The sequence below is a fragment of the Delphinus delphis genome, chromosome 1 (assembly GCF_949987515.2).
Source record: "Delphinus delphis chromosome 1, mDelDel1.2, whole genome shotgun sequence".
NCBI lineage: Eukaryota > Metazoa > Chordata > Mammalia > Artiodactyla > Delphinidae > Delphinus > Delphinus delphis.
In genome coordinates, this window is record NC_082683.1 from 49,811,187 (window position 1) to 49,827,588 (window position 16,402).

The window sequence follows — 16,402 nt, forward strand, 5'->3', positions numbered from 1 at the left end:
TATTCACTCCTATTCAGACACTCAAAATGCTAAAGCTGCCTCTTGGCTGCTATATTCAAGCCTGCCTTTCTCTCTGGACTTGACTTGTTCTGTGTATTAGTTCTTGTTTCTATTTGTCCATCAAAGTTTACATGCTCCCTGTACTGATCACTTAGGATTCCAACTGTCACCAAAAAAAAGTCTTTAATTAGTAGCAGGAAGGGCTTAATGGTATGGTAGCCATCCTCCAAAATGGCCCTGAATGAGCCTCACTTTATGATATCCATGCCCTAGTGTAGTACACTCTCATGTTGAATAAGGATGACTTGGGTGAGCCTTAAAATATTGAGAAAGTGACTGTGTGTGATGTCCAAGGCGAGGTCATAAAACACATTGCTGCTTCTGCCTTGGGCTCTGGGATTGCTCACACTGGGGGAAGCCAGCCACCATGTTGTGAGGACACTCAAGCAGCCTAAGAATAGACTCATGTGGAAAAAAACTGAGGCTTCCTGCCAACAGTCAGCACCAACTTCTCAGTTATATGAGAGACCCACCTTGAAAGTGGATCTCCTAGCCCCAGTCAACACCTCAGATGACTTTAGCCTAGACCAACATCTGATTCAATCTCATTACAGTCTTAACGTTTGAACCACCAGCCAAGTCACTCCCCAATTCCTGACCCACGAAAACCATGAGAGATAATAAATATGTATTTTTGATTTAGGCCACTATATTTGGAGGGGATTTTTTTGTGTAGCAATAGATAACTAAGACATTGGGTTACCCAAGAGCAATTGATTCCTTATACCCAAAAACTAAGAGTACAATTCCTGCATTCCAGGAGGTACAAGTCCAGTGAGAGAGAGAATGGGAGCAGAGGGAACTATCTTGAGTTCCTACAAATTAAAAGCAGGCAATACTTCAGTTACTTTGTAAAACTTCATGAGAGTATCTACAAAAGGTGAATATGTACAAATCCTAACATTCAGAAATTCCATTCACAGATATGTACTCAACAGAAATGCATTCACTAAAGACACATGCAAGAATTTTTAAAGCAGCGTTATTGATGATAGCCCAAACTCAGGAACCACCCAGATGCCTGTCAACAGTAGAATGGATCAGTGAATTGTAGTATATTCACTGAAACACTGTGCAGTAACAAGAGTGATCAAGCAAGCCACAATTACACACAGTATGGATACATGTCTCAAACATTGTGTAGAGTTAAAAAAGCCAGACATAGTAACATCTATCTGTGATTCCATTTGTATAAAGTATAAAAAAGGCAAAATTAATCTGTAATGTAAGGTAGTAGTTACTTTCAGAGAGAGTAATGAGGGGGCTGCCAGGGTGCTCGTGATGTTCTGGTTCTTGACCTCAGTGCTAATAACATGGGGCAGATTCCCCATTTGGAAAAATCAGTGAGCTATGCACTTATGATTTATGCACTTTTCTGTATGTGTGTTTACTTCAATAAACAATGTACTTTTCAAAAAGGACTTAATTTTTAAAAACAAATAAGCGTATCTGAGAGCAGTACAAATTTAAAAAGATCTTGCTTTATATTAAGGAGGGAGAAGGGAAATTCCTGGTCTGCCATTAACTTGCACTGGGCCTCAGTTGCCTAACCATAATAAAATAACTATTAATACTCATTTTGTATCAACTATACCTAAAGTATTATATCAGAAAGCAAATAAGTATGACATTGTAATTAATTATAAAACAATATTTCAGGACAGATGATATTACACTCATTTTATAAATATGGAAACAGAAGTCAAGAGAAATTGAGAAACTTGCCCAGAATTACACTGTGTATCAATGACATGGGTTGCATTTGAACCTGGATCTCTGGCTCCCGAGACTGCTTTTTTCACCAACGCCATGTGCCTACTGAAAAGACGGAAGTAACTAGGTGTGACTTCTCCTCCTCCAGTACAAGATTAGGATCTATGCAAGTGTAAATCTATATTGCATGTGTATGTAGGTTTGTACACACACACGAACACCCCCCCCCCCATGTGTGGGGGGGTGTATGTGATTGTTCATGTACTGAGTTATGAGGCCAAGACTCTGTCTGCCCAGTGCCAAGATCTAGACAGAAATTGAAAAATGTGGAGATTCACAGGGATGATTCCAAACATTTGATTTTTAGCATTGAATAATTCAAGCAACTGACTAGACCCTCCCTCTGCTGTTCATCCAGATATTTACTCAGTACAGACATATTTTCCATCCTTGGTTGGTTGAATCCACAGATGTGGAACCTGCAGGTAATGAAGGTTGACTGTATTAATCTCCCTGATGTTTTTCTTGCTTCTGCTATTCCTGATCTTGAACTTAGAATAATAAAACTCCCAAATTGAAGCTGGGCACATGGTCATTAAACTAGAGGCTACATTTGTCATCCTTCCTTGAAGTGGGACATGAATGAGGGTAAATGATGCCTGGAACCTCCAGGTTACCTCCTTGAGGATCATGCCCTTTATGCAGGACTTGCTTTTTATCCTCCCTGCATGCTGGAAAGCGGACGAGACAGCAACCCAGCCTCAACCAGAGATAAGGATGACACTCTAAAGATGGTGCCGAAATCAGCTGGAAGAAACCTGTTCACATCAGCCCAATGTGAGGGCTCTGTTCAGCCTCCCTGACAAGTGTAGCTTTAGAGGAGGGTGTTAATGCACAGAGACACATGAACAAGCACCGTGGCCCATGGCCAATAGCTCAGCCCTCAGAGAGCAGACACTTGGGTCCCCAAGTTGGAGACCACTCTGTGGGAGGCAGCCTCAGAGGAATGGATAATGTCCTCTTTCCCCCGTGGTTGACAACACAGTCCCATCTGCACCTTTTTATTTGATCCGCACCACAAACATATGGGTAGAAATTAACTTTATTCCATTTTGTCGGAAAACTGGGTCTCAAATAAGTGTCTTGGTCACGTTAATAAGTGACATGGAGCCAAAAGCTTTTCATCATTCCTGGTCTCCCTGGAAAAGGAGCTACATGGAAACTTGAGGCCAAGGAAGGGGTTCCTGACAGATGGCTTTTCACCATTCCCACAGAGCCACACAATTCAGAGTGGCAGTCCAGGCCTCCTCTGCAAGAAGGTAAAAAAAATGCAGGAATTTCAGGAATCTGACTCTAAATCAGCCTCGCTCTCTGTCCTTTGCCAGCCTTGGGTATAAGCTGGAATAATTGGAAGCCTTATGATCATAACCTAGACTACGGCACACTCATTCTCACTGGAGCCTCGCAACAAACCTGTATTTTTAGTTTTCCCATTTTTTTATAGATGGAAAACCTGAGGCTCAGAGAGCTTAAGCAACTTGCCCATGGCACCCCAGTGAATAAGTGAGATTCTTCACAGCAGACTCTCAGCTCTGCCTGAGCTCTGGCTCAGTGTCTGGCTCTTTTGAAGTGTACAATAAAATGTGAGTTACTATTTGGAATGGCAGGTAGGGATTAAATTGAAGTCTCCTGGACCTAAATCCACTATTCCACTTGGCCTCTGTCCTGATGCTTTTTCTCTGTCCCTGAGGCTGCCTTGGTAACCTACCCCGTAATTATGATGGCATCACTGGCATGGTGTTTACTGTGTGCCAGGAACTGTTCTACATGCTTCATTTATTAACTGTGCCCATGCCCTCCAGACAAAGACCACGAGGAACAATCTGTAGTTGAACGTTGGGTTGATGGACTCATTGAAATGAGGGAGCGTTACATCACAGGGAACCATTGGGTGTTTCAGCAGAGGGTGACAGGAAGGACTTATAGGATGTGTACTTAAAGGAACTGAAGTCAGGTGATCTTGGAGAGAGTTCAAGGAAGTAGGGGTTTGCTCGGTATTGGGTGCTATCAAGAAGCAAGGATAAGGCAAAATATTATACATAGGATGAATAAACAACAAGGTCCTACTGAATAGCATAGGAAACTATATTCAATATCCTGTGATAAACCATAATGGAAAAGAATATGTAAAAGAATGTGTATATATATGTATATATATACATATATATATACATATATATATACACATATATGTATAACTGAGTCATTTTGTTGTACAGAAGAAATTAACACAATGTTGTAAATCAATTATACTTCAATAAAATTAAAAAAAGGGAAGAAGAGAAAGAGGCTAAAGAAGTAATGAATAAAGAGGCAGCAGTCACTCACGCATATTAGCTGGGAAAGGCGGATGTCTGGTATTTTTGTGGTTTTCATGGTGACCCCGTTCCTGTAAATGTTTAGAAAATATATAAAGTAGCCCTTTTTTGGTCTCATTTGTGAGATGATTTATGTTCAGCAAGAGAACACTGCAGCCTGGCTGCAAGGGCGAGGCCAGCACCTAACAACCTTGCTTTTAGTGCTGGGCCAGTTCACAGATGTCCAGCAGCTTCTTCTCATCTATTTCATCTTCACAAGAATTCTATTTATGACTTAGATCCTATTAGTATCCTAGATGCGGAACATGAGATACAAAGGATGTGAGTAACTTGCCAAGGTCCCACAGGTAACAAATGGAAACACTAGGGTGAGAACCCAGGCAGTGTGGCCTCAGAAATCTTCCCTCCTGACTGGTGGGTGTAATATTCCACCTCTCCAGTTATCTCCCCGGGGCCTAATTCTATCCGTAAACCCTCAGCGTTTGACCCTAATGGGACACTCCTGCTGACTCCTCGACCCTATGCTGTGGATTCCCTCCAATCCCATGGCTGGATTCCACAGATCCTCGGTGGCCCAGACTCACTCTCTGGAAAACAGCTGAAACTCCTGACCTGAGAGCCTGCCTGGACCTTTCGCTCATTCCCACCCCAAACTCTCTGGAAACCTGCTCCGCCTGCTTTGCTGGACAGCCCCCTCATCACCTCCCATGGCTCCCCGATGTCCTCCCCGCCCTGGCGAATGAGGCTTGTTTCTGGAGGGGCCAGACTTAGGGCCTGCCCAACCCCAAGTGCCTGTTGTGACATCCTGAAAGAATCTGATGAAGGCCCCCCTAGGGTGTTAGACGCTGCCTGCCAGCTTGGAGGTGGGGTTGTATAGGAAGCACGAGCTGAGCCCCTATTTAACAGATCTGTGTCCTCGGGGCAAGCTACTTCACCTCTCTGAGGTCCATCTGCTGTCAAACTAAGGGCACGAGGGGCACTAATGACCCCCTCCAAGTGCTGCTGGAGCATCAGATGAGATACAGTATTCTTCTTTTGGTGGAAACTGAGGAAGGGATTAAGTTTTCTTTCTGGATTGATATGGAAGAGACTGGAGAGAGTGAGCAAGGCAGGGCGACACAAGCTAGAAACCATCCTGTGCAGGGGGAGCCTTCTAGAGCTATTTGTCTTCCCCTCCACTTAGGGGATAGAAGGAGCCCCAGGTTGGGGACTACACCCTAGAGGTTATGAGCACAGACACTGTCACTGGGCCTCACGGTTCAAATCCTTGTGCCATCAGTGCTAGTGTGTGGCCTCAGGCAAGTTGCTTAACCTCTCTGGGCTTTTCTCTCTTCACGTGTGAGACGGGAAATAACACCACTTCCACAATGGTTGTGAATGAGCAGTGGGTCAGCATCTGTGGAGTGACTGGACTGGGACAGGCTTTCGGCAGAGAGAGGTTCCCTCCATTCCCCCACCTTGCGAGGGTGTTTGTACTTGAAAAGAGGCTGAAGGGGAAAGGGCAGTGTCTAACTTCAAGGTCGGAAGGGCTGACACAGCCCTTTCAGGCTTTTGGGGTGGGGGGAAGGAGGGCATCCCAACCCCCATTCAGTGGGTGACCACCTATCGTGAACAGCTCAGTGCAGGGCCAGGCTGCCAAGGTGAGGGTCAGGGGCGGGTTTCAGTCTTTGGTGGGCCTGGGAATGCAAGATATTGAATATAGTGGGAAAGTATTGAATTTAACCTCAGAAATACTGAGTTCTAAATCTGGTGCCACCATGTTCTGGGCTTGGGAGAGTCACTTAACCTCCATCTTTTTCTCCTCTCCCTCCTCAAGAACTGAAGGGAAGTTCCTATAAACCCAAGGTTAAGTACTTGACTTCTACTTTTTAGTCTTCACCACAACGATCTCCAGTATGTAATATTGTTATGCCCATTTTACAGAAGAGAAAACTCAGGCTTAGAGCAGTCAAGGAGCCCACCTTAAAGATACACAGCCAATAGCGGCTGGGCTGTGACGGACCCAGGTGGCCAGACTCTAGAGCCTGTGCTCTCAACCTCTCCCACGAGCACAAAAAGCATCTCAAGTTTTCCTCTTTCTTATCTGAAACCCTGGAAGAAGAACTGCCCCCCTGCTTTCTTCCAGGAAGCTCTGAGGATCAGACAGGCAGATGGATGTGACTGGGACGTGCCCTGCTGACTGCAGGATGCATGGCAGAGATTTGGGGGTGTCCTTGCTCACTGTGGCTTTGGAGGGCAGCGTCAGCCCAAAAGAAGTCCTCAGCATGGATGAGAAAAGCAGATTTTAGCTCCAGGTAAGGGGCAGTCTTTCTGAGGCAGGAGATAGATGGGCCGCAGACTGAGCAGCTGGAGTTTGTCCCCTGTGGACAGGTACTTCAAGATGAAGGCAATAGCAGGAGGGAGAAGAAACTGAGCCCTGCCCAGATAAGAGATAAAGAGACCACATATTCCTCATTCTCAAGGTCAAGGAGACCTTCCCGACTACACATGTGTAGAAAGGCTCCTCAGAGGTCAAAAGGGAGGGAGCACCAGCCCATAGTAGGTGATGTCAACCTACCCATAGCCCTCTTCGCTAGAATCCATCTTGGCTAAGAGATGTGTGCACGCACATGATAGGACACTGAGATAAACCAAATATGGACTCAGAGCCAGGCAAAGCAAGATGATTAGCCAGAAGAAATGCCCCATATAAGTGATTCAAACTACCTCGAAGGCACAAATCTCTCTCTGAGTCCGCCCATGTGTGCCTATTCACATGTACTGTTTTTCCTCCTAATAGACACTTTGTTTCACTACTTTCCACCTCTTTGTGGAAATCCATTTCTACAAAGCTGACGGGCCAGGCGCCTTGTCACTGGCCACTGGTCCCCGGTGGTCACGTGGCTAGGATTCAGCGCTCTCACTGCCGCAGCCTGACTTCAATCTCTGGCCAGGGAACTGGAATCCTGCTTCAAGCTACTGCAGGCCGAGGCTACCCAAGATCATTTCCACAGTGCATGCTTCTGAGTGAGTTGGGCTGCCTCTGAGGCAGGAAGCCTTCCCAGCAAAAGAAGCACCCAATGAGAAAGCAAGGGGGTTCCTTAAACACCTAAGGTAGGTACTGGAAGCTTCTAGCACAGGGCTCTGCCCACGGGAGATGCACCATTCAGTGGAGTTTCCCTCCTCCTCCTCTCATCTCTTCTTGTTAGATGTTCTCCAGCCACCATTTCCCCTCAGATTCTGTGAGTTCTCCTGTTTCCGTGAGGTTGCCTGAGCCCGACTAGATCTGAATGTCGTTTGCCAACTTCCTCACAGCCTCTGGGGCAGGGGTGGATCTGCGGGAAAACATTTTGCCTGAACTCTGGCTCGGACTCCTGCAACATCTGTGGAAAACAAGGGAGTTTACCACACAGCCCTCTCCCAATCACACACTCATTTCATGCTTAGCTCCCCAGAGCGACCTTTCTCAAGAAAAATACCATTTAAAACTTTTTCTCCACCTCTTTCCCTCTTTCTGAGAGGGGGAGTTCTGAGGCCAACGATGGAGAAAGAGTCTTTGGTTTCTCCCTGTAAATTGTTGTTCTAATAGCCTGGGCCAAAGCAGGCAGAAGGGACCTCTGAGTGTACCGTGGTGTGATCTCCACGAGGTCACAAGGCAGCAGTGGCTCCTTGACAGCTTTCCCTGTCACCAGAGGACAGGAGAGCCCCGTTTTCTCAGGAACTCTGGGAGAGGAGGATGAAGATGATGATGAGGATGATGATGTGCATGATGAAGAAGAAGAAGATGATGATAGGAGAGAGACAAAGACAAAGAGACAAAGAGAGACAGAAAGAAGGAGAGAGAGAGAGAGAAAGAGGCACTACAATGCCAAAGGAATTTTCCATCCCTTTGAGATCCAAAGCCCTATGACTCAAGGTGTGGTCCACAGACCAGCAGCATCACCATCACCCATGAGCTTGAGCTTGTCTGAAATGCAGAATCCCAGACCCCACTCCAGACTGACCAAATCAAAACCTACATTTCATCAAGACCCTCCGGTGGTTTGGAGACACATTAAAGTTTAAGAGGCACTGCCTGACATAAGATTGCCTCCAAGCTTCTAGCTATGTTCCATGGAAGTCCAAATACCTAGTGCACATTCTATGGAAGTCCAAATTCCTCCCCAAACTGTCTGTGAATTCCCAGGGAGCTCACTCTCTGAGAGTCACCTTTGGTAACTCTGGAATAATTGTTATTCCCTTGCATAAGACAGTTTATAGCTTCTTTTGCCCTCTGACATATATCAAACCAGATTGGAAACTGAGTCCCTTTCTCAGTTTCCACTAAAAAGCAACTCATACAGAGCATTTGTGTGAATGTGTAGGAGATTTTCCCCAAATGTGTTTAGTAGTGGGGATGGGGTAAAACAACAACTGTAACCACTTTATACTGAACGCTAGACATCTCTGATCTTTGACTACACAACACTGGGAATTCTTCACTGGCCCCTCACCCCAGGTGTTCCCTACTTCACCTCATCTCCCCAGATCATCTCTTTCTATCTCTCCTCCCTGGTCCCAATCTTCTCTTCTCTCCCCATCCCTTTCAGGAGCTAAGCTTCCCTCATTTTCTCATACGGAGCAATAATGACATCCCTTCTGTTGTCTTCATACTATGCTCCTAAGATTCCCCATCTCTCCTTCATGTCTCAAAACACCCATCTTTATAGCAGCACTATTCACAATGCCAAGAGGTGGAAGCGACCCAAGTGGCCATCGACAGATGAGTGGATAAACAACATCTGGTATATGTACACAATGCAATATTATTCAACCTTAAAAGGGAAGGCAATTCCAACGCATGCTACAACAGGAACGAGACTTGGGAACATTATGCTAATAAAATAAGCCAGTCACAAGAAGACAAATACTGTATGATTCCACTTACATGAAATATCTAGAGTAGTCAAATTCATAGAAACAGAAAGTAGAATGGTGGTTGCCAGAAGCCGGAGGGAAGGGGAAAATTGGGAGGAGTTGATTAGTGAGTACCAAGTTTCAGTCTCACAAGATGAAAACTTTCTAGAGATGGGCTGCACAGCAACGTGAATATATTTAACATTACTGAACTGTACACTTAGAAATGGTTAAGATGGTAAATTTTGTCATTTTTTTCCACAATTAAAAATTAAAACAAACAACAAAGCCTCTGGGCAAAGAATGTATCCTTCTGAATCTTAGTTTCCTCACTGGATATTGAGGATGAATATATGTGCTCTCCTCTAAATACACCTCACAGGACTTTTGAAGCTCATGTAAATTGATGACTTTGAAAGAAAAAAAAAAAGACACTTTTTTTCCCAAGAGGAATTCTGGTGCCAGGGGTTTAGTTCACTTTCCTTTGTAGCCTGTATATCTCTCATTTCCCTCCCCTGTCCTTCCTAGGCTCCACCCCTCCCCTAACCCTGCTCCTCTTCCTCTACCACTTCCCCTCATGGTGTGCCTTAGCGTTCATTTCCTTCCTTCTCTTATGCTTCTGATGCCTCTGGGATTTCACTGACTTCCAAGGCTTCAAGTTGCTCCGTGGGTAGATGAACACCAATCTATAACTCCTGTCCAGATCTCCTTCCTAATTCAAACTAGTTTATCCTATTGTCTACTGGACTTCTCCCTTACGCACCTCAACTTGGCATGTTCAAAGCCAAACAAGCCACCATTCCCCACCAACCATCTCCTCCAAGGTTCCTACTCTTATTGAAAGGTCTAAAAGCCATCTCCCTGGTTGCAAAAAAAAAAATCTGGGAATCACCCAGTGACTGCCCCCCTCTCCTTTCTACCCTCACTCCTTAAAGGCCTACTCAAGGGAGAGGGTCTCAGATGAATAATTTCTCAAAGGTTCATTTCTCTCTTAGGTTGCTGCCAGAGGACACTGCAGGGTGGCTGTGCTCTGATCTGCATGTCTTCCTCATTCTATATCCAAGCTGAAGAGACATGCCATTCTTATGGCAGAGGGGAAAAAAGACATGGCTGAAATTTGCAATGGCTCTTAATATTTCTGCTTGGTCTTGGCCTAAATCACTTCCACTTTTGTTCCGTCAGCTAAATCAAGTCATATGCCCACATCTGATGTTAGTAATCTATTTCCTTATTGCACTGAAAACAAAGAAAATAAGGCATGCAATGATGAGGAGGTAAATTTCAAATAAACAAAAGGCAATTCTGTTACCATGGCAGGAGACAGACTCGTTAAACTCATTGACCCAACTGGGGAATAGGCTTGAGAATCTGTAGTGCTTTAATGAAACCTGGTCTAAGGCAACTTCAGACAATTCTCAAGCCCTCTCATTCCAGGGGAATCATGATAACCCACACTCTTCAGTGCCTATTGACAATACAATCTTTTGTTTTTAATCTTAGCTTTGAGGGTGGCATGACTCAATCAGATATGAAATGGGAGAGGGCAAGGAAACTGAGAATGACTGTATGGTCCTATATCATGGGACCTCATGTCATGTTACAGATAGAACATGGGAGCTCCAGGAGATAATGTAACATGCCTTCACTCCAACAACCTGGAAGTCGGAGAGTTAGAGAGTTGGACTTCAAATACAAGTCTCTCTAACCCCGAAGTCCCTGCTTTCCTCCCCATACCTTGAGATGTCTTACAGAATTAGATAGCTATTACTGCTTAACAAATGACCCAAAGTCAATAATTTGAAACTTATTATCTCACAGTTTCTGCAGGCCAGGAATTAAGGACCAACTTATCTGGGTGGTTCGGGCTCTGTCATGAGGTGACAGTCAAGATGTCAGCTGCGGCTACAGCTATCTACAGGTTTGACTGGGGCTGGAGGATATGTTTCCAATTGCCATGGCTGGCAATTTGGTGCTGCTTGTAGATCCTCTCCATGTAGACCTCTCCATAGGTTGCTTAAGTGTCCTTACAGCACGGTGACTGACTTCCCCCAGAGCGAGCAATGTGAGAGAGAGAGCATGCCACAGAAGCTATCCTAGCCTCAGAAGTCACATAAAATCACTTCCGCCACATTTCATTAATTAGAATAAGACTGCCCTACATTCAAGGGAGGGAAATTAGACTTCACCTTTTGAAGAGACGAGAATGATGGACATATTTTAGACCACTACACTTAGCAAATGAGAAAGAATTTGCAGCTCTGGTGTGAGTTGCCTAAGCTTTGTTTAAAATGAATTAGAGGTTTCCAACTTCTCTCAGGTTAAAGATAAAAATCCTCAACAAGACAGCAAGGCCATGCATGCTCTACACACTGCATGCCCCCAGCCTCAAACCAGGTCTTTCCCCTTTATGTTACACACCTGGAGTACTTTCATTTCTTCTTAAATACTGCACTCCCACCTGCCTGAAAGCCTCTCAGAGATGTTCCCTCAGTCCTCTGTGCCCTCCCCCAACCTCCTCTTGCCTTGCTAACATTCACTCATCCTTCAGGTCCTGGTTCAAAGTCGCTTCTTCATCAGATTTCCCTGATCCCTCAGACCACATCAGGTCTGGTCAGAAGCTTTTATGAATCCTTGAGTTTTTTTTTTAATGATACTTTTTATTTGCAGTTATGTATGGATGTGATCATTTGATCCACATCTCTCTTTTCCACTAATGCTCAGTTTGTATTGAGATTAATTTTTTATTCACTGTTGCATCCCCGGCACTTTTCACAGTGTCAGGAACGTAACGTGTACTCAATTACAAATGTGTTGAATAATAAGTGCCCAGACAATGATCTTCTCGTAGCAGAAGGTGTGCAAACGGAGGTGGAACCACCTTGTTATACGTGTGTTTGAGGGGAGGTTCAAGCGTCAGATCAGAGCTGACTGGATGACTTTTAAGGTTCTTTTCCTTCAAGGGAGTCTTTGAGATTCCGTGAGTCTGTGATTCTAGGGTTTCCACTCACTGGGAGACAACTCTGCCTCCCTGGATGACTCACCTATGGCCCAGGTCTCAGGTCTCCTGGCTCCTAAGACACACCCTCTCAAGGGGCAGCTAACTCCAGGCTCATGTGGCAGCCTGGTACTCACATCAATCACAAGGAGAGGTTATGCTGGAAACCTTGGGAGCAGCTGCCTGTGGGCTCTAGCAATTGGACCCTCCGTGGTTCCTTTAAGAAGTTTTACAAGGTTAAGGTTTGCTCTAAAAATAAGCCCACAAGGCTTTTTAAAAAGCTTCTAAAACCATAGGTCCACAACAGCCATTTCTGAAGGGCCAGTGAGCCTTTAATAGCTTCAAAAGCCACTACTTGGCCTGCCTGCCCCAGAGGAGAAAGTTCAACATGCAGTGTGTTTAAAAACAGACCTGCTTTTAAGTCTTCTAGAATCTGCACCTGAAACATTCTGCTCCTATCAAAGGGGTTCAAGAGGGAGATCAGTATGCGTGAGGCTTGTTTCCCCAGAGGCCAGGTTCTTTGCACAGTAATCAAGTGCCCCAAATAACCACAAAACTGCAATTAGTTGCCTATAGAGAGATTAGTTCAGGTTTTTCTTTCCTGTTCCCTCTCTCCTCCTATAGGTCTCTTCATATTATGGGGTACTGTGGATTATTCTGTTAAGTGCATACAAACACAGACACACACACACACACACACACACACACACACACACAGGATCCATGGTGTGTCAAAAAGAATGTGCACCCAGATGGAGTGCCTATCAGATGATCGGCAGCAAATGAGGAAGGGCACTTATTTGTTAAATTGTTCTTAAATGCAATGTGTGGCACATAAAAGGTAGGCAGTTATATTTATAGGTATTGAATACCTATATTCAGGTGGGAAGGCAGAAGTTAGAGATGAGTGGAGAGCAGTAGAAAGAATATCTCAATGAATCAGAAATATGTTCTCCCCCAGTATGGAGATTCCTCAGAAAACTAAAAATAGAGTTGCCATGTGATCCAGCAATCCCGCTCCTGGGCATATATACAGAGAAAACTCTAGCAGCACTATTCACAGTAGCCAAGACGTGGAAACACCCTAAATGTCCATCGACAGATGAATGGATAAAGAAGATGTGGTATGTGTGTGTGTGTGTGTATATATATATATACACACACACATACACAACGGCACACTACTCAGCCATAAAAAAGAATGAAATAATGCCATCTGCAGCTACATGGATGGACCTAGAGATTATCATACTAAGTGAAGTAAGTCAGAAAGAGAAAGACAAATACCATATGATATCACTTATATGTGGAATCTAAAATATGACACAAATGAACCTATTTATGAAACAGTAACAGACTCACAGACAAAGAGAACAGGCTTCTGGTTGCCAAAGGGGAGGGGGACCTGGGAGGGTTGGAGTGGGAGATTGGGACTAGCAGATGCACACTATTATATATAGAATGGATAAACAACAAGGTCCTACTGTATAGCATAGTGGACTATATTCAATATCCTGTATTAAACCATAATGGAAAAGAATACAAAAAGGAATTTTTATATATATATATATCTATATATATATATATGAATCACTTTGCTGTACACCAGAAACTAATGCAACATTGCAAATCAATTATACTTCAATAAAAAAAAGAAAAAGAAAAAAATGTTCTCCCCAAAGACATTTTACAATTTGCAGGGAAATTGGAGAGGGTTACGATGAACCATATTTAAGCTCTTTGAATCATATTTAAGCTCTTTGAATCCTTCAAGCCTCAGTAAGGAATTCCCTATTGACCCCTCTACATAATGAGGAACCTGAGAAGTTAAGATGATCTCACAGGTCTATCAGCCTCTGTGCACAAATGTTCTTCATTCCGGTATAAAGGGATAGTATGACTGCTCTAGACATAGACTACTGAGGTTTGAATCCTGGCCTCACCACTCACCAATTGTAAATCTTTGGGCAGTTTTCTTCACCTCACAGACCTTCAGTTCCTTTATCTGCAAAACAAAGATAATATCTAACATAGAGGGTGATTAAAGAGATAAATTGCAGTAATCTGTGTGAAACTGTTATCAGCACACCTGGAATATAGTAAGCATGTAAAATACGTTACCTCATATGAGAGGATAATTACTTTATCCTGAGTAATAAAGCATTTCTTCCCTGTTTGGGGGCAGAAAGGAAGGAGCAGAGAGCTCATTTGGAAGGATTACAGCATTTAGGAGTCAGAGATGGCTACAGAACTGAAATGTCTCAGGTGCATTCTGGATTACCACGGAGAGCAGAGATTCTTAGACGTGAGCATGTACCAGAATCTTCTTGAAGACTTGATAAAACACAGCAGGCTGGGCTCACCCCCAAAGTTTCTGATTCAGTGGGTCTGGGGTAGGACCTCAGAATTTGCATTTCTAACAAGTCCCCAGGTGAGACTAATGCTGCAGGTCCAGGGACCACTCTTTGAAAACCACTGTCCTAGAGCTCAACGAGTGGTAAGTAGTAATTTAACAATGATCCTCCCCAGCACTGAGCACATTCATTTTATGTCTTGTCTCAAGCAATCCTCCCAACAGAACTCCAAAGTAACTACTTACTCACTTCCTTTTCAGAAATAAAGAAACTAACATGGGAGTTTGGATAACATGGGAGTTTGGCCCTTTATGACACAGTCCAGTGGCAGAGCTGGATTGGAAATCCAAGTCTGATTGCCCCAAAGTCTGTGCTCTTAATCCCCATTTAGCAAGTGAGTAAACTGAGTCATGGAGCAGTTAAATCTTGCCTAGATCCCCCATATAAAAGGTAGCTGAATTCACTTTCATATCTAGATCTGTCTGACCCCAAAGTCCAAGGCCTTAACTCAAGCTTCTGTGCGAAGCAGGGTATGTTTAAGGCTGTATCCATTCCAGCATGGAGCCCAGGACCTCTTCCCTGGTGCACGATTTTCCTTTGTCCTTTCCTTTTTGCTTGACTTCTCTGGGTAATTGCCTCCTTCCTCCAGGCCCTTGACTGGGTAGGCAGTCTTCGTGGGGATCGAATGACCACAGAAGGAAAATAACTTAGAACAGGCGATTCTTCATTCTTCCTCAGCTGGTGTTTTCCCGTCAGAGCCTGGAAAGAAATGTGGCCTCTGCACACTTTAAATTGGACCATCAATTATTTGTGTCCTGAATATGTAGAGCTCATTAGGGCTGCGTTGGCCACAGTAGAGCACCTGGGCTGAGAAAAGTAAACTTTCCTCAGCTATTTCATTCCATGCTGCCCCTCCAGAGTGGAGCCTGGCCTGGGACTGCCAGTCACTAATGTGACCAATTATTTCTGTCCTCAGTTACTAGGTCATAAATCCTGCCCTGGCACCAAGTCCCTGGTTTCTGGTGGAAGAACGTTGGGTTTTAGGAACGACTCTACCTTCTGGCTGCGGAGTGGTGTGATACTGTGGTTAGGACTCTTGGACTTGAAGCCAGAGTGTTGCTGGGACCTCATTATGGCCTGTCAATAACCAGCTGTCACATTCCTGCTCCACTTGTCAGCTATCATATGGGTCCAGTGCCTCCCAAGTTTGCTCGTGACACTGTGTTTGAGAAAAGAGGTCAGGCATCTATAAGGGACCACTGGGAATATCTAGGTTTATCTGAAATCTCTGATGTGGTTTCCTAAAAGGAAGGTGCAGAGTCAATCCCAGGCTTCTTCCCGTTCTAGGGCCTTTGCACTTACTCTTACCTGCCCAGAATGTTCTTCCTTCTGCTGTTTGCATACCTGAATTATTCTCACTCTTCAGTTGTCTCCTCAAACTTCCCCTCTTCAAAGAGGCTTTCCCCAGCTCCTACCTAAAGTCCCCCTTTCCTTTCTGTGCTCCAGTGACTCTCTGAAACATTACCCTCTTTTCAACCTCTTCGGCATGGAACACAATCTATACTTACCTTGTTTATTTCTTTGATTGCATGTTTGTTACCCAATGATGTCACATGCTGCCAGGTTAAGCTGTCTTTGTGCAACATTCTGAATGGGAATTTGCTGTCCCCTCTGTGAACTCCACTACCCCGAGATTAGGAAGCTTGCTCTTTAAAAACTCTGACAATTGCTCATCAGGGCAATTTGAGTTTTTCAAACCAAGCAAGCAAAACAAAGTGCAGAAGTAAATGGAGTGCTGAGGGTGACACCTGATTGAAAAATGTTTGTATTTATTAACTTAGTTTTATTGTTTTTATTGATGGTCATTAGATGTTATAAATTTGATCTGTTTTTAAAAAGGCAGGGAAAACAAAATGGAAAAAGACAAAAGACAATCCCTGCTTTGAAGGAATTCAGTTAAACGGAGAGATACACAGAATAGCAGACCACTGCACAGCCATTTGCTAAGTTTGCCAATCGAGGTAATA